Raw genomic sequence first — 23,443 nt, 5'->3', positions numbered from 1 at the left:
AGCACCACAGGCACCACTTGAGAATAGCTTAGAAATGCAACATCTTAGGCCTCACTTCCACCTGCTACATCAAAATTTGCATTGTAACATGATCTCCAAGTAATTAATGTGCACATGAGAATTTGAGACGCCCTGATCTACTCTAATCTCTTTTTTCCCCGAATAATAAAAATGAAATAAATTTCCCAATGTCACTAAGTAAATTAGTAGCTAGGATAACTAAGAACGCATTACATGAGTCAAGCTGTCCATTCTGGATAACAGTCTCCTTTTTCCAGGCATCTAGTTCTTCACCTATGTCCTGGAGTTGGCCTATGTCCCCCCAAGACTATCTGTCTCCGGATATCTGTAGACATTCTCGAAGTCACATCCTCCATCAGGACTTTCTGTGTTGGCAGAGACGTGCTGTGTGTGCGCTGACCACTTGTGCCTTTTGAGCACCTGAAATGAGGCTGGTGGGTCTGGAAAGCTAGAGGAGAAGTGAGAGCTCCATCTCTAGTGCATGTTAATAACTCAACTCTAATGTGAAAAGAGGAGTTTCAGGGCTTCTGTTTGGATAATTCTGCATGGTGGTAATAGCTTTCAGGAAGACTTCACTAGAAGAAAAAACTCTAGATTATTGATACAGACAGGAGACAGGGAAATATTGGGTAGAAGAGGGCAGTTCCCCAGCAAACACCCCACCCTCAAGCCTGAAAACCTGTGGCCCTAAATGAGGATAGGCATTTCTGTTTTCACTGCCAAAAAGTGGCCCTTTGGCCCGCCATGCCCCCTATCCTGCACCCATATAAACCCTGAACCCCAAGCTCCAGAGGAGACCAGCAAGCCAGCAGACCACCAGACAGATGGCAGAATGATGCGGCAGAGAAAGGGAGAAGAGGAGGAACATCTGAACTCCAAGAGGAGTTCAGATGGGGTTGGTCAGAGAGGAGTCCAGCTGCTGGGCAGCCCAACTCCAGGGGAGGATCACCTTCCCACCCCATCCCCCACTTCCAGATCCCCATCCATCCCACTGAAAGCCTCCTCTACCACTTAATAACACCTCACATTCATCCTTCGGGTACGTGTGTGACCCAATTTTTCCGGGACTCTGGACAAGAGCTCAGGATACGGAAAGCTGTTACACTGGCCCTCTGCTCTTGTGAAAAGGCAGAGGTTCTATTGAGGTGATTACCACTCAAGCCGTCTGTGGCCAGCAAAGCTGAAAGAGCTTTGTAACACTGGAGTTGCAAGTACCCACTCCTAGACACTACCTCAGAGCTGGAGCTGGAGCCCGAAGAGCTCGCCTGAGCCTCTGCACCTGCCTGTCTGCATGCTGCCCCGTCCCTCAAGGGGTTTCGAGCCACACCCCTGTCGCAGGTCCTGTGAGGAGAATCAGGGAACTCTCTTGTTTTACTATCATTTTTGAACTGGGAAAAAGAGCAAAGAATCTTTAGGGTCATCTGTGAAACTAACAGTTCGTTGGATAAAATGTAAACAATATAGTAACTTGCGGCTTCTTAGGCAAATGTAATGTGCCTGTTCTTGTGTTTGTTCTGAGGATTTTCCATTTAAAAAAAAATGAATGTTTGTGTACTGCTTATGATTTACCTGGCTATGAAGTTTTAAATTGTCTAACTTAATGAGTGAAGCTTTAAATTGTCTAACTTAAAAAAACACATTTCAAAACGTTTCAGAGAGAATCATGTAGACTCCTCTAGTCATCATCTGGTTGTGTTGACTAATGGCCAACATTTTCCCCATTTTTTCATTGCTGCCAGTTTCCATACACCTCTGCAATATGATTTTGTAGCAAAAATTGATGTCTATGTCCACACCTATAAATTTACTTTATGATTTACTTTGTAAATGTAAACATGCAGCATAATACATTGGAAGCAATGATGTGCCAGTTCTGAACTGAGGCCCAAATGGCTTTGTGTACTTCCATTCTTTTAGAGAAACTGCCACTGACACGGATAAGTCTGCACTAGCCTCTGGAAGAGGAAAATGTCCAGGCATTGGAGAAAGACCCCAAGCCATTCTACCTGTCCCAGCTGAGTCCCACACAGACCAGCCATCCCCCAGCTATACACAAGTTTACTGAAAGTATACGAGTAAATCCAGTCAAGTTCAACAACGCGCAGCCAAAGTCAGCCAAATTGTCTAGTCTACTTCCAGATTTGTGAAAACAGTAAGTAGTGACGATTTTAAGCAACCAAGTTTGGGAGTGACTTGTTACAAGATCGTTACGACTATAGAAGACTGCTATACCAATGTTGTCATATTTTAACATTTTCAACGTTATTTCACCTTTTTAAAGAGAAAAGTGGACTTTGAGGCCATGATTAGATTAAGTTCCTTAGGATTCGAGTCTTTGAAAGAGGAAAGGACATTAGAATTAGTCCTCAACTATAGACAGAGTTTTATGGCTGAGAAAATGGAGGGCTAGAGGGGGGAAACAAGTACCATTGTATCACCCTGCCAGTCAGGAGCAGAACAGGACACAGGTCTCCTGTCCCCAAAGTCTTTGCAAGTCCTCAGTCTGTTCTTTCATGAATATGCTCTGAGTTTTGCTTGTCTGCCAACCAGCAAGCCTTTGAAAACATAGCTTTAAAAAAGGAGATTACAGTTACAGAGACCAATGCTTCCGACTTTACAATCTGATTCTTCAGTTTCTAAAGGCCCTCTTGATTCTTTGTTAATAGAAATCCCCACTTTGCCATTTGTCTTTTATGAAAAGATTAGTGGATAGCTTTTACCATCACCATAGCACCGCTTACTTAATCAACCACTATGTTCTATTTGTAATTTGTCAAAGATGTTGGATGTTATAATAAAAAAAGCCTTGAACGTGGTGCATTTTCTACTCACCATTGAGTGAATTTCTTCCCTGGAGTGTGTTCACTTCCCTGGCAAGTTAGTGACTCAGCTTGTCTTCTTGCTTCTATTCTTTTTAAACTCTGGTGGTCACGCTTTACATCTCAGAGATTATAACATATTTTCACGTAAATTATCTGATTTGAATTTCCCAATAACCCATTTCCATCTCCATGAGAAAATTAAGGCTGAAGGCAGTTGTGTGGTTAGCACCAGGTCAAGTGGACTGGAAAGAGAAGGGCTATGCCAAGATTCTCGATTTCTGTAGTCTGATTTTCTACTGATGATGTCACTTTGCCAATTTACAATCTGCACCTGTTGGGTTTGTTTAAGTGCCAGTCATGTCCAATTTTCCCCTTCTTACTGAAATGCCCTGGTCCAAAGACCCTTCCTAAGGAAGTAGCCCTGGGCTTTTCTTGGCAGAGAGGTTGTCCATGATGGGTGATCTCAGGTCCAGAGCACTTCTCTTTGCTGGGCCAGGATTTAAACTGAAAATATGAGGGAGAGAGGAATCTGTGAGTCTGAAGAATATGAAAGGAAAACCTAGAGAGAGATAATAGGCAACCCATTGTTCTACTCTGTTCTTTGGTGCTTTCTGTTTCCAGTTCCAATCCATTCATGTCCTTAAACTCTGTTTTCCTTAAGAGGACTTGAGTTCAATTCACACAGTCACCTTTCCTTTGTATGGCATTTTATTTTTTAAAAAAATAGTAGTGCCATTTCATAAACAAAATCAATCTGTTAAGGGACTTGCAATCAATTATTATTATTATCATTTCATGAGGAATAAATATAGCTTTGAAAGGAAATTAAGTGACTTGCTTAGGGTCACACAACAATATAATAAAATTTAAGCTTAGTTCTCTCACTACTAAGTCCTAAGAACTTTGGGGTTAAAAAAGAATGATATGGAACATTTTTAGTAGGCTACACATAGTATGTCTTTCAATTTTCATTACCGAAAAATTTGCAACAATCACGTCGGGGATTACGTCAGAGGAGAATTTGGAGCCTCACAGAACTGCTCAAAAAATCCTGCTGCCAGCAGTTTGCTGATGTTTCAAGGCAGGGTACATATCACTTCACACTCTCTATACCACACTGAGCTTTTGCCTTCTTGAAGGCTATTCAACAACACTCAACACTTCAGTTGCAAATCACAATACCATTTTCCAAGTTTCACCTAGCAATGTCAAAGGCCCCATTGCCCCTATATTTCTCCAAAGGAAACATAGAGCCTTCCTGTAAACACACAGTTGACAATTGCTCTGATAGAGCAGAATGCCTAAGGTGAATATATATATATATATATTCAGTGGATGTTTATTTATATGCTGTATGTCATATTTATGAAATGCTCCATGAGATGTCAAATAAACTGGTATATGGTTCTTTGAACACTAAACATCCACTGTATATTTTTGATAAGGAGGAAAACTATGGCCTTGAGATTGTGCCTTGCACACCTTTGACTATAGGGAGAGTCATTGACCAAGGATCTCAATTGCTGTAGACTGACATCCATCACCTTCTTTGCACTGAAGCTACTCCCCATGAATAACTGAGCATGGTAGGAATACTAAGGGAGGCCAGTTTCTGGAAGACATGGGGCTCCTCTGACAGCCAACTTTGGCTCAGGACCTCTTTGCCAAGCTTGCCAAACTTTCCTTAGATTACACAGTTGTCTTGGATGCTTCCATACAATCTTCCTTCTCTCTTTCTCTCCCTCATGGGATTCCAACCTGCATCTCAATCTAACAGTTCTCCCAGCCTTCCCTGACTCACCCTGTTTTTTCTCAAGGCATTTTTCCTAATAAAACCTTCTTGGAGGAACTGGCAGGAAGCAGATGAGTGTTATATGTTTAAATCAGCAGCCACTATATGTATATATACTTTGATATAGCAACTTTGATACTAAAAATCAATTTTAAAAATTATTATATACTCTGATGATGGTTCTAGTCTTGATCAGATACCAATAAGCACCTGCTCTTCCTATATTTATCCTCAGATTACAAAGAATCCAAGAGCCTAGGCACAGCTGCTGACAGAAGCTGATACACCAAATCTGTACCATGCAAGTAGTGAGCAAGATAAGACAATGGAAGATGTGGCCCACTGAAGCATCTTGTCCAAAATGCTTTTGTATCACAGAAGTCTCTTTCTATACCTACAGCCTGAAAGAAAGCAGAAGTGACAGAAACAGATTGTTTTAAATCCAAGGCCCTGAGTAGAAATTTGGGAAGGAATACCTCACCCACACCCAAAGGACAAAACTTCCTCCCCCTTCCTGCTGGTCTCAGCTGCTGATCCAAACTGAACAGAGAGGGAGCAGGGAAACCATTACTCCTCTTTTTTCTCACAGCTCTTGCCAAGATGGGAATTGATTCCAATTGTCTTCCAGCAAGAAGACTGTCTATAACTCAGTTCACTTCAGCCTGGTGCATTCCCAAACCTGTATTAAGCAGCCCTATAAATGGCAGAGTATTAAATCCTGAAGCTTTCCTTCTTTATTTGCTTCAATCCAATGTAAAAGCAGCACTACTTGGCTTTCCCATTTTTCCAATAATTTATTTATATTTTGCCTAATTCTATATTCTATCTAATCAGTTCCTGTTAGAGTAGATTGGATTGAAGCTATGCTGTAGACTTGAGCATCATTTCCCAAATTTTAATAAGCATACTGAACTACTGAGGATCTTATTAAAATACAAATTCTAGTTCCATAGGTCATTGGTTAGGGACTAAGTTCTTGCTTTCCTAACAAGTTGAGAGGGGATCAAATTGATGGTGTTAAGCTGAGGCCCTAAAGCGATGCTTCTCAAACTTTAGCATGCCTCTGAATCACCTGGAGAGGTTATTAAAAATAGATTCCTGGACCTCACACCAGACGCGTTGATTCAGGAGTACTGGGGTGAAACTCAATATTTTGCATTTATTTTTGTAACTGAGTTTAATTTGATAACTTGGAGGTTTATAAAATTTCTTTTTTGTTATTTTACTTTAGGTTCTGGTATACATGTGCAGAATGTGCAGGTTTGTTACATAGGTATATGTGGGCCATGGTGGTGTGCTACACCTAATGACCTGTCCTCTAAGTTTCCTCCCGTCACCCCCCAACCCCCAACAAGCCCCTGATGTGTGATATTCCCTCTCTGTGTCCATGTTTTCTTATTGTTCAACTCCCACTTATGAGTGAGAGCATGCGGTTTTGGTTTTCTGTTCCTGTGTTAGTTTGCTGAGGATGATGGCTTCCAGCTTCATCCATGTCCCTGCAAAGGACATGATCTCATTCTTTCTACAGCTGCATAGTATTCCATGGTGTATATGTGCCACATTTTCTTCATCCAGTCTATTATTGATGGACATTTGGGTTGGTTCCACATCTTTGTTATTGTAAATAATGCTGCAATAAACATACCTGTGCATGTGTCTTTACAGAATGATTTATATTCCTTTGGGTATATACACAGTAATGGGATTGCTGGGTCAAATGGTATTCCTGGTTCTAGATTCTAAAGGAATCGCCATACTGTCTTCAACCATGGTTGAACTAATTTACTTTCCCACCAACAGTGTGAAGGCATTCCTATTTCTCCACAGCCTCACCAGCATCTATTGTTTCTTGACTTTTTAATAATCACCATTCTGACTGGTGTCAGATGTTATCTCATGGTGGTTTTGATTTGCATTTCTCTGATGATCAGTGATGTTGAGCTTTTTTGCATATGTTTGTTGGCCACATAAATGTCTTATTTTAAGAAGTATCTGTTTATATCCTTTGCTCACTTTTTGATGGGGTTGTTTGTTTTTTTCTTGTAAATTTGTTTAAGTCCCTGGTAAATTCTGGATGTTAGACCTTTGTCAAATGGATAGCTTGCAAAAATTTTCTCCAATTCTGTAGGTTGTCTGTTCACTCTGATGATAGTTTCTTTTGCTGTGCAGAAGCTCTTTAGTTTAATAGAATCTCATTTGCCAATTTTGACTTTGTTGCTATTGTTTTTGGTGTTTTTGTCACGAAGTCTTTGCCTGTGCCTATGTCCTGAATGGTATTGCCTAGGTTTTTTTCTAGGGTTTCTATGGTTTTGGGTTTTATATTTAAGTCTTTAATCCATCTTGAGTTAATTTTTGTAAAATGTATAAGGAAGGGGTCCAGTTTCAGTTTTCTGCATATGGCTAGCCAGTTTTCCCAGCACCATTTACTGAATAGGAGATTCTTTCCCCATTGCTTGTTTTTGTCAGGTCGGTTGAAGATCAGATGGTTGTAGATGTGTGGTGTTATTACTGAGGTCTCTGTTCTGCTCCATTGGTCTATATGTCTGTTTTGGTACCAGTACCATGCTGTTTTGGTTACTGTAACCCTGTAGTATAGTTTGAAGTCAGGTAGCGTGATGTCTCCAGCTTTGTTCTTTTTGCTTAGGATTGTCTTGGCCATATAGGGTCTTCTTTGATTCTATATAAAATTTAAAATAGTTTTTTCTAATTCTGTGAAGAATGTCAGTGGTTGTTTGATGGGAATAACATTGAATCTATGAATTACTTGGGGCAGTATGGCCATTTTTATGATGTTGATTCTTCCTATCCATGAGGATGAAATGTTTTACTATTTGTTTGTGTCCTCACATTTCTTTGAGCAGTGGTTTGTAGTTCTCCTTGAAGAGGTCTTTACATCCCTTGTTAGCTGTATTCCAAGGTATTTTATTCTCTTTGTAGCAATTGTTAATGGGAGTTTATTCATGATTTCACTCTCTGCTTGCCTATTTTTGGTGTAAAGGAATACTTGTGATTTTTACACATTGATTTTGTATCCTGAGACAGGCTGAAGTTGCTGATCAGTTTAATCAGTTGTTGAGTTGAGATAATGAGTTTTCTAAGTATAGAATCATGTCACCTGCAAACAGAGACAATTGGACTTCCTCTCTTCCTATTTGAATACGCTTTATTTCTTTCTCTTGCCTGATTGCCCTGGCCAGAACTTCCAATACTGTGTTGCATAGGAGTGGTGAGAGAGGGCATCCTTCTCTTGTACCAGTTTTCAAAGGGAATGCTTCCAGCTTTTGCCCATTCAATATGATATTGGCTGTGTGTTTGTCATAAAGAGATTTTATTATTTTGAGATATGTTCCATCAATACGTAGTTTATTGAGAGTTTTTGACATGAAGGGATGTTGAATTTTATCAAAAGCCTTTTCTGCATCTATTGAGATAATCATGTGGTTTTAGTCTTTTGTTTTGTTTATGTGATGGATTACATTTCTTGTTTGCAGATGTTGAACCAGCCTTGCATCCCAGGGATGAAGCTGACTTGATCGTGGTAGATAAGTTTTTTGATGTGCTGCTGGATTTGGTTTGCCAGTATTTGATGATTTTTGCATCGATGTTCATCAGGGATATTGGCCTGAAGTTTCCTTTTTTTGTTGTGTCTCTTCCTGGTTTTGGTATCAGAACGATGGTAGCTTCATAAAATGCGTTAGGGAGGAGTCCTTTCTTTTCAATTGCTTGAAATAGTTTCAGAAGGAATGGTACCAGCTCCTCATTGTAACTGGTAGAATTCAGCTGTGAATCTGTCTGGTCCTGGACTTTTTTTGGTTGGTAGGCTATTAATTAATGCCTCAAGTTCAGAACTTGTTATTGGTCTATTCAGGTACTTGACTTCTTCCTGGTTTAGTCTTGGGAGGGTGTAGGTGTCCAGGAATTTATCCATTTCTTCCAGATTTTCTAGTTTATTTGCATAGAGGTGTTTATAGGATTCTCTGATGGTAGTTTGTATGTCTGTGGGGTTAGTGGTGATATCCCTTTTATCATTTTTTATTGCATCCATTTGATTATTCTCTATTTTCTTCTTTATTAGTCTAGCTAGTAGTTTATCCATTTTGTTAATTAAAAAAAAAACAGCTCCTGGATTCATTGATTTTTGGTGGGTTTTTCATGTCTCTGTCTCCTTCAGTTCTTCTCTGATCTTAGTTATTTCTTGTCTTCTGCTAGCTTTTGTATTAGTTAGCTCTTGCTTCTCTAGCCCTTTTAATTGTGATGTTAGCATGTCGATTTGAGATCAATCTAGCTTTCTGATGTGGGCATTTAGTGCTATAAATTGCCCTCTTAACACTGCTTTAGCTGTGTCCCAGAGATTCTGGTACATTTTCTCTTTGTTCTCATTGGTTTCTAAGAACTCCTTGATTTTTGCCTTAATTTCATTATTTGCCCCAGAGTCATTCAGGAGCACGTTGTTCAATTTCCATGTAATTGTGTGGTTTTGATTAAGGCTCTTAATCCTGAGTTCTAATTTGATTGCACTGTGGTCTGAGAGACTGTTTCTTATAATTACAGTTTTTTAGCATTTGCTGAGGAGTGTTTTACTTCAAATTATGTGGTTGATTTTAGAAGAAGTGCCATGTGGCACTGAGAAGAATGTATATTCTGTTGATTTGAGGTGGGAAGTTCTGTAGATGTCTACTAGGTCCACTTGATCCAGAGCTGAGTTCAAGTCCCGAATATCCTTGTTAATTTTCTGTCTCCTTGGTCTGTCCAATATTGATAGTAGGGTGCTAAAGTCTCCCACTACTATTCTGTGGGAGTCCAAGTCTCTTTGTAGGTCTCTAAGAACTTGTTTTTTGAATCTGGGTGCTCCCATATTGGGTGCATATATATTTAGGATAGTTAACTCTTCTTGTTGAATTGATTCCTTTACCATTATGTAATGCTCCTCTTTGTCTTTTTTAATCTTTATTGGTTTAAAGTCTGTTTTGTCATAGGCTAGGTTTGAAATCTCTGGATTTTTGTTGCTGCTGTTCTTGTTGTTGTTGTTGTTGTTTGCCTTCCATGGTAAATATTCCTCCATCCCTTTATTTTGAGCCTATGTATGTCTTTGCATGTGAAATGGGTCTCCTGAATATATCACACCAATGGGTCTTGACTCTTTATCCAATTTGCCAGTCTGTGTCTTTTACATGGGGGATTTACCCCATTTACATTTAAAGTTAGTATTGTTATGTGTGAATTTGATCCTGTCATCATGATGCTATCTGATCATTTTGCACACTAGTTGATACAGTTTCTTTATGATGTCATTGGCCTTTATATTTTGGTCTGTTTTTGCAGTGGCTGGTACTAGTTTTTCATTTCCAAATTTAGTGCTTCCTTCAAGGCCTCTTGCAAGGCAGGCCTGGTGGTGATGAAATCCCTCAGCATTTGCTTGTCTGGAAAAGATTTTATTTCTCCTTCGTTTATGAAGCTTAGTTTAGCTGAATATGAAATTCTGGGTTGAAAATTCCTTAAGAATGTTGAGGTCAGGAGATTGAGACCATCCTGGCTAACACAGTGAAACCCCATCTCTACTAAAAATACAAACAACAAAAAGCAATTAGCCGGGGGTGGTGGCAGGCACGTGTAGTTCCAGCTACTCAGGAAGCTGAGGCAGGAGAATGGCGTGAACCCGAGAGATGGAGCTTGCTGTGAGCCGAGATTGCGCCACTGCACTCCAGCCTGGGCAACAGAGTGAGACTCTGTCTAAAAAAACAAACAAACAAAAAAGTTGAATATTGGCCCCTATTCTCTCCTGGCTTGTAGAGTTTCTGCTGAGAGGTCTGCTGTTAGTTTGATGGGCTTCCCTGTGTAGGTGACCCACCCTTTCTCTCTTAACCCTTTTTCCTTCATTTCGACCTTAGAGAATCTGATGATTATGTGCCTTGGGGTTGATCTTCTCATGGAGTATCTTAATGATGTTACCTTTATTTCCTGAATTTGCATCTTGGCCTGTCTTATGAGGTTGGGGAAGTTCTCCTGGATAATATCTTGAAGTATGTTTTCCAGCTTCTTTCCATTCTCTCCTTCTCCTTCAGGTACTGAATCAATAGTAGGTTCAGTCTTTTTACTTAGTCCCATATTTCATAGAGGCTTTGTTCATTCCTTTTTGTTCTTTTTTCTCTAATCTTGTCTGCATGCCTTATTTCAGCAAGGTGATCTTCAAACTCTGATATTCTTTCTTCCAATTCATGAATTTGGCTATTGATACTTGTGTATGCTTCATGAAGTTCTTGTGCTGTGTTTTTCAGCTCCATCAGGTAATTTATGGTTCTCTCTAAACTGGTTATTCTGGTTACCAGTTCCTCTAACTTTTTATCAAGGTTCTTATCTTCTTTGCATTGGGTTAGAACATGCTCCTTTAGCCCAGCAGAGTTTTTTGTTACCCATCTTCTGAAGCTGACTTCTGTCAATTCATCCATTTCAACCTCCGTCCAGTTCTGCACCCTTGCTGGGGAGCTGTTGAGATCATTTGGAGGAGAAGAGGCACTCTGGCCTTTTGGATTTTCAAGGTTTTTTCATTGATTCTTTCTCATTTTCATAAGTTTGTCTAGTTTCAGCCTTGGAGGCCGCTGACCCTTGGATGGGGTTTTTGTGAGGGCTTTTTGTTGTTGTTGATGATGCTTCTGTTGTTACTTTCTGTTTGTTTTTCTTTCAATGGTCAGATCCCTCTTCTGTAGGGCCGCTGCTGTTTGCTGGGTATTCACTTCAGGCCCTATTCATCTGGTTCACTTCCATGCCTGGAGATGTCACTCAAGGAGAAGGAGAACAGCAAAGATGGGTGCCTGCTCCTTCTTCTGGGACCTCTGACCTCAAGGAGCACCAACCTGATGCCAGTAAGATCACTCCCATATAGGGTATCTGACAACCCCTGTTGGAGGGTCTCACTCTGTTGGTGGCACAGGGAACAGGACCTGTTTTATGATGACTTTGACTGTCCCTTGATGAAGAGGGTGTGCTTTGCTGGGGGGAAACCCACTCGTCTGGGCTGCCCAGACTCCTCAGAACTACCAGGAGGAAAGGCTAAGTCTGCTGGTCCATAGAGACTGCAACCACCTCTCCCCCTAGGGGCTCAGGCCCAGGGAGATCAGGGTTCTGATTTTGCATTTCTAATAAGCTCCCAGATGATGCCAATTCTTCTCATCCCTTTGAGTAGCAAATGTTTAGTGAACATGTCTAATAGAGGCCCATTAGTGAACTGATGAGAAAAGTGTCATAAACCCTAACTCTTTTTGTTATTAATTTTATTTGCAGGGGAAAGTGAATTTGGAAAACCTGCTGAATATTTTTGCTTGAGGCAGAGTCATTCTATTTTTTTCTCCTTTTTTTTTCTTTTCGAGACACTTATAGACAGTGTCTCAAAAAAAAAAAGTGGGGGGATCTTACTCTGTCTTTGTTGCTCAGGCTGGAATGCAGTGGTATGATCACAACCGCAGCTTCGACCTCCTGGGCTCGAGCGATCCTTCCACCTCAGCTTCCCAAGTAGCTGGGACTACCAGCATGTGCCACCATGCCAGGCTTATTTATTTATTTATCTTGTAGAGATGGAGTCTCACTATGTTGTCCAGGATGATCTCAAACTCCTGGGCTCAAATGATCCTCCCGCTTCAGCCTCCCAAAGTGCTAAGAAGAATACAGTTGTGAGCCACCTTGCCAAGCCTTCTATTTTCAAATTAACCTTTGAATACAAGGAGAAATGTATGTGAACAGGGGCTATAAGTCTGGGAAGTAAAAGAAAATCATGAAAGATGGGAAATAGCACAGGTTTTAAATCAGAGAACCCTGATTCACCATAGCCATTCTCTCCCAATTTTAACCTTTTTCATCATAAATAAGGCAACTTGCATTTCATCTCTGCTTTAGATCTGCATGTAAGGTTGCCAAGACACAAACATGGTACTCTAAATTTAAATATTGAAAGCTACCTGGCACTGGGACCACGGACATTTATAAGAATCAAGACCCATTTCTGTGGAGACTGCATGTGAAACACTGGATGACTGTACACCTCTGCATAATACAATAGCTCCATATTCTCTTCATGTCCTGTGTGCTAGAAGGTGTAACTAGTCCATTAAACAGATGGTCTTATATATATCTTATGCCAACTTAATGAGCAGATGAGAAAGTTGAAGCTGAGGATAACTGGGTCACAGGCCTATTTGTCCAAAACCTGTGCTTTAGACCTTTGCTACTGAAAGTGTGGCTGGTAAACCAGCAGCACCAGCGTCACCTAGGAGATAGTTAGAAATCCTTAATCTCAGGTTCCATGACTGACCTACTTGATCAGATTCTGATTTTAACAAGATCCCGGGTGATCACTGTGTATTTTAGAGCACTGCTTGGGCACACTCTGACACATTGCCTCCTTACCAAGAAAGTATTTTTGCAGAGTCATTTTCTTTATTGTAAATACTTTAGCTCCGATCCAGTGAGACATCAAAGGCAGTCATTTTCATCACCAGCAAAGGGATGGTTTGATTGCTTTGGGAGGAGGACTGTTTGGCAGCACATCAGAGTTCAGGGGGAGCTACATGTGCTGACACAAGCAATTCCTGGCTCTCTTGGGCTGGACTTGGGAACTGATGTGTAGCCATCATCCAGGAGTAAATTAGGTCAGACAGCAGGGCTTGCTTTCCTAGGGCCGCTTTTTACTAAGGGTGAAGGCCCAACATCTGCAAGGGTCTTCAAGATGGTAGAGTTAGATTAAGAAAGGGAAGAATCATATCTCACTTGGCTTTTTGGGAACACTACAGATTCAAGTTTCTTTCTTTCTTTCTTTCTTTTTTTTTTTTTTTTTTTTTGAGACAGAGTCTCACTCTGTCACCCAGGCTGGGGTACAGTGGTGCGATCTCAGCTCACTGCAATCTCCACCTCCCAGGTCCAAGTGATTTTCCTGCCTCAGCCTCCCGAGTAGCTGGGGTTACAGCCCGGCTAATTTTTGTAATTTTTTAGTAGGGAAAGGGTTTCACCATGTTGGTTGGCCAGGCTAGTCTCAAACTCCTGACCTCAGATGATCCACCCGCCTTGGCCTCCCAAAGCGCTGGGATTACAGGTGTGAGCCACCATGCCCAGCCTCCAGTTTGTTTTCTAAGAAGAAGAGATAATATGTGGCAGAGAAACTTAGCATCTGACTGAAATAGGAACCATTTCCCTCAAAGGGTTTTGGACAACTTTGGACAACTTTAGTCAACTCTGCCAACCTCCTTCTATTTGGTGGGTTGAAACAAGAGCCATTTATTATTTCTTCACAAATCTACAGGTGACCAGTGGTTCTGTGAACTTGGCTCAGGCTCAGCTGATCCCGATAAGGTGCTCTTATGAGTCTCCTTTCAGATCACCAGGATGATCTCAGTTGGGGCATCTCTGCTCTGTTCCATGTATCTCTTATCCTCCTGTAAGCTAGCCCAGGCTTGTTCACTTTGTGGCCCAGTGAGATTCCAAGAAAATGAGTATAAGCACGAACAACGTCTGAGGCCTAAGCTGACCTGATGGATTGTTACTTCGGCTGCATTTTACTAACCAAAGCAAATCAAAATACCAGTGTGTATTTAAAGGCTGGGGAAATAAACTCTACTTTTTGACTGGAGAAGAAGAAAGGTCACGTTGTTTAAGGATATGATAACAGGGAGGGTGGAGAATTGAGGCCATGTTTGCAATCTGTTGTGTTCCTACTAACTGCCTCCCACTGGTTCTTTTTTGAAACAGTTATTAGTACCTTGGTCTCAGTTCCATTTTGTTGTTCATGGGCTGACTGCTTCTCCTGGTTAGATGCATTTGGGGCCACTGCATTAATTTAGGGGCTCTAGTTGGGTAACTTAAAAATGCAAACCATCAAATATAATAAAGACTGGTGGAAAAAAGCAGTTAAGAGATTGCATACTTTTCATCTAAATTAAAATCTCAGTGAGATAGCAATATATGTCTAGAATGTGCTAAATGAAGAAAAAACAGACAATTGCCATGTATTTTCAAGGATGTAGAATAATTGGAACTCTCATGCACTGCTGGTGGGCAGGTAGATCAGTACCACCACTTTGTATAACTGTTTGGCATTATTCAATACAGCTGAGGAATATACATTTCATGAGCCAGAAGTTCCTCTTCTAGGTATATACCTAGCAGAAATTTTAAGTAAGTTCACCAAGAATGCACATATAGCATTTTTTTGTAATAGTGACAAGCAGGAAATGCCACGGGTTTGTCAACCATAGAATGGGTAAATATTTTATAGTCTTGTGATGAAATACTATATAGCAGTAAAAATCAAAGATTTACAACTCTATAACATTATGATAAATTTCACAAATGTAAGGTAAAACAAAAGAAATCAAAAGAAGACATGCTATATGATTCCATTTATTTAAGCTCTTAAACTGGCAAAACAAATTCATTGTATTAAAAGCAAGTAGAGTGGTTTTCTGTGGGAGATGAGTGTCAGGGCAGGAACAAAAGAGGCTTCTAGGGTGCTGGTAATGTTTCTTGATCTGGGGGCTGCTTACACGAAGTGTTTGTGAAGTAAAAATTTCAGCATTTTACAAGTAAAATTACCTTGCTTTTTGGTATGAATTCTATGCATGAATAAAATGGTGTTAAGAAAAAGTGATAGGAAATAAACCTGAGTTCAAATCTAGTTCTCCTCTGTGTCCTTGAAGAACATTCTTGACTTCTCTGAGTACCAATTTCTTCAGCTGTACAATGGTGATAATTTAATATTATAATGATCTTTATGAGGATTACATTTTAAGAGATGTGTAAATCTCTCTGTGCCCAATAAATGTTAGTTCCTCCTCCTCCTTGCTGTGGAAAAAGTTGCATTTACTCTCCTAGATGTGCACAGTATAGTGCTTTCCTTACAATATTGCTTGAAATCACATTCTGAATGTTGCTTCCAAAAAAAGCTTCTAACCTCTTCCTATTTTATTACTTCCAAGTGTGCATATTATGAGTCCTAGAGGTTCTATCTTAAATGGGTTATAACTTCATATGTCCTTCTACCATCATGGATGGTGCTTAGTTCCTTCCTTTTGTTTCTGCTGATTCTTTTGCTGTTATTGCACATCTAAATTTTAAGACATTATTAACTGTCTTTTAGAGCAACAAATTCCTCAAGGGACTTTACAGCAGTAAAGTTGCTACTTTAACAAATACAGAAAATAGTACAAAACCTTATTTTGTCTAATTTAAGGACTTAGAGTCATTCATCCTTCAGCAACAAGCTGCTTCAAAATTATCCTGAGGCATAAGTGAGTGAATTATGCAGGAACAGCCTGTCCTGGCTTCTGATTGTCTGTGCCAGAAGCAGAGGCATAGCACCCACGGGAAATCCCAACTCATTTCCTTTCCTTGTTCTCAAGCACTTTGGAGCCACCTCATTAGGAACTGGAAGAAAGAGAAAGAGGTTTAGAGGTAATTTCAGAGATGCTGAGAAAGTTGGCTGCTCCCCAAAGCTGTTCTCTGTGGCAATACTCACATGTCCATGCGCATACACTGTCACACATTTGCACACACATTCATGCCCATATACACACATGCACTGTCACACACGCATACAGACACATACTCACACACACATGCACTATCACACACGCATACAGACACATACACACACATGCACTGTCACACATAGTCACACACACATACACACACGTACTGCCACACACATACACGCATACACACACTCAAATACACACATATGCATTGCACAAACACATGCACACACTGTCACATATACATGCATACACACTCAAATACACACATATACACACATACACAGATGCACTGTCACACGTGCATACATATACTCACACACACATGCACAGTCATACACACATGCACTGTCACATACATACACACACATACTCAAACACACACATATACACACATGCACTGTCACACACAAACATACATGCACTGTCACACACATACACACTCAAATACACACATATACACACATACATACATGCACTGTCACACATACACATACTCAAATACACACATATACACATACACACATACACTGTCACACAATCATACACACACTGTCACACACATACACGCATACACACTCAAATACACACATATACACATGCACTGTCACACACATACATGCACAAACACACTCACATACACATATACACTGTCACACACACACATATACTCACACACACATACACTATCACACACGCACACGTGAAACCCATGTCTAAAGTTCCATGTGGCTAAGGTTGGTTCTTGTCAGCCCGCCAATAATGAGACCTTCACAGCTTTGATAAGCAGAAAAATACTCTAGGGGCTCAATGAGAGGAGAAGCTGACTTTGTCTATTTCACAATTTTCCGCAGACCTCAGCTCTGCTCTTTAGTATACCGATCTAAAGGAGAAGCAGAAATCATGTAGGGAAGGACTAGGATCGACAGCAATAACCAACGCAACAAAGCACGGGATATATGCCAGGGAATGTATTGTGGATTTCATGAATATTGTCTGTGTTCTCTGCAACAGCTCTGTGAAGTAAGCAGTACCCTTATCTTATCCCCAGTATACAGCCAAGGAAACTGAGCCTCTGAGAGGGAGACTAATAATTTAAACTCAAGTCTCCACATCCTAACCAGCGACTTTTTCTTAGGTATTTTACTCGAGTCCATTTGAAAAAGTAGTACTATGACTATATACTTAATATTTTGATAGGTGTAAGGAAGCAAAACTAAGAAAAAATATATGCATATGTAATGTAAATCATGGAATATAGTAGAGCGGTGGTATGCTAAGATGACATGGAGTTTAAGGCTGGAGTTTTGAAAGAGCATTCATAGATAAAGGAAGTTAGAAAGGAACTTACTGGAAGGGATTGAGGATTTGGAGAAAATGCACAAATGACAGGTGACAGGAAGTCATCTAACTTCTTTTCCATGATTGGTGAGTTGATGTGTGAGACTGGAGGCCAATAGTACCTACATATCAGGATCACTTGCTCAGGTAACTGCCAAAATTGAAACATCAGGTGTTACCTCTGGAGGAGGGAGAATAGAGAAATAGAACACACCAAGAATTGAATTTGGGGAAATGCCCTTGTTTAGTGAAAAGGTGGACTAGGAGGGTCTGAGAAACAGGATTTGAGAAATTAAGTGGTATCCTATTAAGAATCCCAAAGAGTCAAGTTTCAAGAATATTGCTAATAGGCAAGAAGAAAAAGGATGGAGAATTCCTGCTTATCGGGCCATTTGATGATTTTAGCGTATGCTCTTGCTTGAGGTGGTGGATGAGGGGTTCTGTAGAAGGTGGGTTTCAGGTCCTATACAGGGTATTTTGTGAGACTATGAATGGCATGATTGTAGGTGATATATAATTTGAAACTTTTAAAATAATAAAGTGTTAAAGGTAGAAGACAGGAAGTTTTAAAATTATTGTTATTTTGGTTTGGTTTTTGTCTTTTTTCCATGCCTTCTTGCTTCCTCTTGTTTTTAAGAAGAGAAAAAAATCTGTGCTATGGACAGAAAGCAAGAGGAAGCATCAAAGGTGCTGATGGTGAAGGAGGATATGCTATGAGACAAAACCGTGACAAGATGTGTTAGACAGCAGTGCTTCTCACATCTAAGCAAGCAGAAGAATCTCTGGGAGAACATGTGAACGCAGATACCCAGGCCTTCACCTTGGGAGATTTTAAATGAGTGGGTCTAAGGTGGGACCCCAAAAACCTGCATTTCTGATGAGCTTGATCCGGTGCACTCTGAGCAGATCCATGCAGCACTTTCAGGCTTCGTTTCTCTGCAGCCTTCAGCCTCAAGACACCCTGGGACTCTGCCCTCTCTTGGCTTTCTAGAAATATCACACTATTCTAATTCTGCATCTCATTTCCAAAGTCATCTCTTTCCTCTTTGTGTCCTTTTCCTCTCAAACTATGAAATATCCAGGGCTTGGCTTTCTGACCACTTGCTTTCTGCAGGATACATGTGAAAATAATTTATATCAATATTTCTAGACGGATCCACTGGCTCTTCCCAGCCCATGTATTGTCATTCCTGCTATATCTACTTGGAAATCTCTTCCTAGTTGTCTGCGCCTTCTACCTTACCTGAAAAACACCTGTCTTTTATTTCTCCCCCAAATCTAGAGTCTTCCTTGACTGATGTGGGACCCGAGTCTCTACCCCTCACAGTTCAACAAAGGAGGGAGTACTTGTCCGTTCATAACATCACAATCCAAAATGTGCTCCTCGATTGAATCTGGATTTGAAAATATCAGTGTTAAAAACGGAGGTCTACCACGGAGGCCAGAAGCAATGTGGGGGCTGGACGTGGTGGCTCACGCCTGTGGTCCCGGCACTCTGGGGGGCGAGGCGGGTTGATCACTTTGGGCTAGGAGTTCGAGACCAGTCTGGCCAACATGGCGAAACATGAAAAATACAACAGACAAACCAACCAACCAACTCAGTGACAACAAAACAGGTCTACCCTGGAGTCATACTCTAATTTTTTCTATTTTCCTCCCTTTCTGATCCTTTATCCCACTTTCTTTTTCTTCCTCTTCCTTCTCCCTCTTCTTTGTCAAATTGAGGATTGAGTTATTATCACTGATCCATATAAAGTCCCTCTCACATTTATTTTAACTCCCACCCCCCATTTCTATTCCCTGACTTCCCATGTGCAACCTTCCTAATATGTCTGATATGCATCTTTTTGTTTGTATGTATTTTTAGAAAATGTTTATTGTTTTTGTGTGCAAAAAAAATTAAAAAAAAAAAATATTTGAGAACAAGCGGGGAAATTTGACAGTGGACTGGGGTGTGTAAGATATTATTAAAGGATTATTAGTTTTTTTGAGTAACATATTGGGGTTATGTGGGAAAACGTACTTTTTCTAGTAGAAAAATAGACCTCTAAACTATTTTTTAGCTTAAATCGTCCTGACCTCGTCACCTAAGCGATGTAACAGGGGAACATGACTAATTCATTAGAGTTGCTAAAGCTGTTTGCCATGCCACTGTGAGTAGTTTAAAGGACAACTAATAAAATATTAACTTAGGTGGCATGTCCAGAGGACACTTAATATAAGATTATTTTCTTTATTAGAAAAGTGAATATGGATATTTTTGAAGTCTACTTGAAGATAATTCTGACTATTCATTTTTTTATCCTGAACAGAATGAACTCTTTGGTTGAAAATGGTCTTGATTTTCAAAAACAGAGTAGTCTGGGTATAGATCCTAAACATGTAGCTGAGAGCTGAAAAGAAAAACGAGATTTCGTAAAAAAGGGGTAATTTTCAAGTCGACAAACATTGGTGAACTTCAGGGCCCAGGGCCGTTTCAGAATTCAGAGAGATTAACAAGTAATTACATTTTTACTGAGTGTCTAGGATTGAAAGACCTGGGGCTGATGGAGTCTTGGGAGGTTACAGTCTAGGTGAGTGGGAGACATGCATTTTTGGAATGGTCCAGACAACAGATGGAGTCACTAAGAGCTGCCAACTCTGTAAAGCCCTGGTTTACAAACTTGACTGCATTTTGGACTCACATGGAGAGGTTTAAAAACTACTGATGCTTGGGTCCCAACTCTCCTGTGTCTGATTTAGTTGCCCTGGGGTGTGGCCTGTGCATCAGGATTTTCCAAATTCCCCAGGTGAATCTAATGTGCACTTAAGGCTGAGAACAAGTGTACAGAAGTCCAGGATCAATTCCAGCTGGAGAATTTGACTTCCTGGACTGGGCTCCGTCCCTGCCCTCGAGGAGCTCTCTAATTGTTTTACTCTTTCTCCTCCCCTGCCTCTCATCATTTGTTCTACTTAGAAATTTTTGTCTTTCTTCCTTGAAAGTGAACTAACCACAACAAACAAAGGGAAATAAATGATTATTACACCCAGGCAGCAAACAAGCACTACCGATGATAGAGATCTTGGTTTATGCAAGTAGCTCAGTAAACAAATGTTGTGTTAAAAGCTGAAAGAATGCCCTCCCTCTACTGCTAGAACAAAACATCATCCATGTGTCGGCCTGTGGTCTGATGAGTGATTCAACTTTCTTCCTCCGAGACTTTGTTGGTGTCTGATAGATGCCACTAGAGGCTATGTTCTATTCCAGCTTGTTTGAAATGCAAAGACTTTCGTAGCAAAATTATCTCACTCTAGGAAAATAGACAAGTGGTCAGTAAACTATGGTTCTGTGGGCCAAATGCAGCTCACTTACTCTTTTATAAATCAAGTTTCATTGGAACATAGCCATGCCCATTCATTTACTTACTGTCAATGGTTGCTTTTGCACTACAGCGACAGAGTTGAATAGCTGTGAAAGAGACTGACAGGCCTGCAAAGCCAAAAATGTTGTCTATCTGGTCAGTTACAAAAAAAAAAATAGTTGCCAATCCCTGTGATATAGGCATTTTCGTGCTGTCGTGTTAGCATTTGCCTACTGTGGTCAATCAATTTGAAAAATGTCTCCAATTCTTCACTCCTCCCTATATCTGTCTCATTTTCAACGTGACTGCAACTCCCCTCACCCGGGCATGGAGCCAACTTCACCAGCCATTGCATCTGTGTTGGCCTGAGAGTTATTTTGACCTAGAATGCCAAGAAAGCGACACTGTATCCACCCTGAGCTGAGACTTCAAGAGGCTTTTTAGACTTTCACTTGCTCTCTTAGCATCCCGACTCTGTGAATAAGCTTAGGCTAGCTTTCTGGATGATGGGAGACACACAGCCCAGGTTGTCCCATTGCCTTAGCCAACAGTCAGACAGTCTCCCAAAGCAGAATTGCCTTCTAAACTGCAACTGACCACAGGTGCATGAATGAGCCTGATCAAGACCAAAATAAGGGCCCAGCTGAGCATAGCACAAATTGTCAACCTGCCGATGCATGGACTATATACATGTTTGATGTTTTAACCCACCACATTTGAGAATGGTTTGTTGTACAGTAAAAGCTAACTGATTCACCTGTCATTAGGAATTAAGCCAACTAATTCTGTGGTAGGATTTCCTTTTTTCCTTTCTTTATTCAAAGCCAGAATATCTCAGTCTTGTCCATAAACCTCAATCTGAAAATAGAGAGAACAATGCAAAGAAAGAAAAACTTTATGATAATTCTATGACACTTTCGCTAAACACTAAGAAAACAAACATAAAATTAACAACTTCGTTTTCAAACAGAAATAATAACTCTGTAAGGGCCCACATATAAATATATACTGATAGCATTTTAAGGTAAAGAAAAAAAAAATATATATATATATACAAAATTAAGCAAGAATAAAGCCAATGGTTGAAGAAATTGTAATCAAAAATTACCATGTGCCATGCACTGGTCATGCCAGAGATATGACAATGAATGAGAAGCATGAAGTCCCTAATCTCCCCTAAAACACATTCTTGTGGAGAAGGACAGACTACAAAGAAGTGAACACATAAACAAGATAATATAATATAGCACAAACATTTAGGAAAACAAAATGCAGTAATGTGATAAATCTTAGTAGGCTATTATATATACTTTATGTATATATATAATATAGGCTTTATATATAATATAGGCTTATACATAATATAGGCTTATATATAAAATACAGGCTTATATATATAATATAGGCATACATATATAATATATAGGCATATATATATAATATAGGCATATATATATATATATATATTCTCTACTATTAACTTAATTTAGTGACAAACCATTAAGCTTCACCTTTCTGTTAGATGCTCTTTCTGCCTAAAGGACTCCACACTCAGATGGCTACATGAAGTATCTGGGTCTCAGTTAAATGTCAGTTCTTCATTGAAGCCTTCCCTGATGAGCCAGTTTATAATAGCCTACTAAGATCTATCACATTACTGGATTTTAGCTTTTCTGAATATTTTTGCTATATTATAGTGTCTTGTTTATTTATGTGTTCACTTCTTTGTCATCCGTCTTTCTCCAAAAGAATGTGCTAGGGACTTCATGCTTCTCATTCATTGATGTATTCCCGGAATGATCAGTGCCTGGCACATGGTAATTTCAGTTACAATTTCTTCAACCAATGGTTTTATTCTTGCTTCTCATGGATATAACATCATTTTATCTAAAAAAAAAAATAAGTACCCCCAGTCCATGACTATTTTTGAGCCAATGAGGATAGTAACAGTATAAGATTTTTAGTGGCATTTTCAATGAAAGAATTATACAACAATCCCTGATTACTCTTTGTCTTTATGTGTCCATAATTTTACTGCTAACACTAAGAGAGTGTATCTTGCTGTTATCAACTCTGGCCACATCTTCACAAGTACATATAACAGGTCACTATTTTGTTTTACAAATAGAAGTTGATTAAGTTGTCCATTCTGTAGGACCCACAACAAACCACAGCCCAATATCTCAGCAGAATGTAAGGATTTAGAAGGCCTAAAATCTACAAGCTCAGGAAGACACCCAATTAACAGAGATTAAAGTTCAAATCTGACTCATACACCTATTGGAAATTCTGGGCTGTGTCAAACAGTATTCAAGCTTGTTTTGCAATCAGGTTAAAGCTCTGGGCCTTGTGGGGGCTGGAGATTGGAATTCTATTTTAAAAAGAAACGTGTAAGGCACTCTGCTTCCCATCAAGAATTGTAATGAGTAGGTTTCACCTATGCTCCCCAGCCCCAAATGATTGAACTGGCATTAGTGCCAAAAAAATTGAAAATGTCTTAACATGCATTAATTGCTTAATGGCTGTGTTGTCTGCCTGAAAAGGGTGGGGTGGTATTTAGGTTGCTTAATGACTTTACATTTTCCCATGGCAAAATACTTGTGATTTGATTAT

The 23,443-nt window shown here is 39.9% G+C and overlaps 1 long non-coding RNA gene across 1 annotated transcript in view; it reads right to left on the bottom strand.

Moving 5' to 3' along the window:
• Positions 1-3,289: 3,289 nt before the first annotated feature.
• The window catches only part of LOC116460991 (uncharacterized), a 116,919-nt gene continuing 96,765 nt past the window's right edge, over positions 3,290-23,443 (bottom strand). Inside the window, exon 3 of the long non-coding RNA XR_009211500.1 lies at positions 3,290-3,347. This is a non-coding gene — a long non-coding RNA (uncharacterized LOC116460991). The remainder of the gene's footprint in view (positions 3,348-23,443) is intronic.

This window comes from Hylobates moloch, unplaced genomic scaffold (genome assembly GCF_009828535.3).
Source record: "Hylobates moloch isolate HMO894 unplaced genomic scaffold, HMol_V3 SCAFFOLD_21, whole genome shotgun sequence".
Lineage (NCBI taxonomy): Eukaryota > Metazoa > Chordata > Mammalia > Primates > Hylobatidae > Hylobates > Hylobates moloch.
The sequence above is the reverse complement of the archived record's forward strand: the minus strand, read 5'-3'. Positions and strand labels throughout refer to the sequence as shown.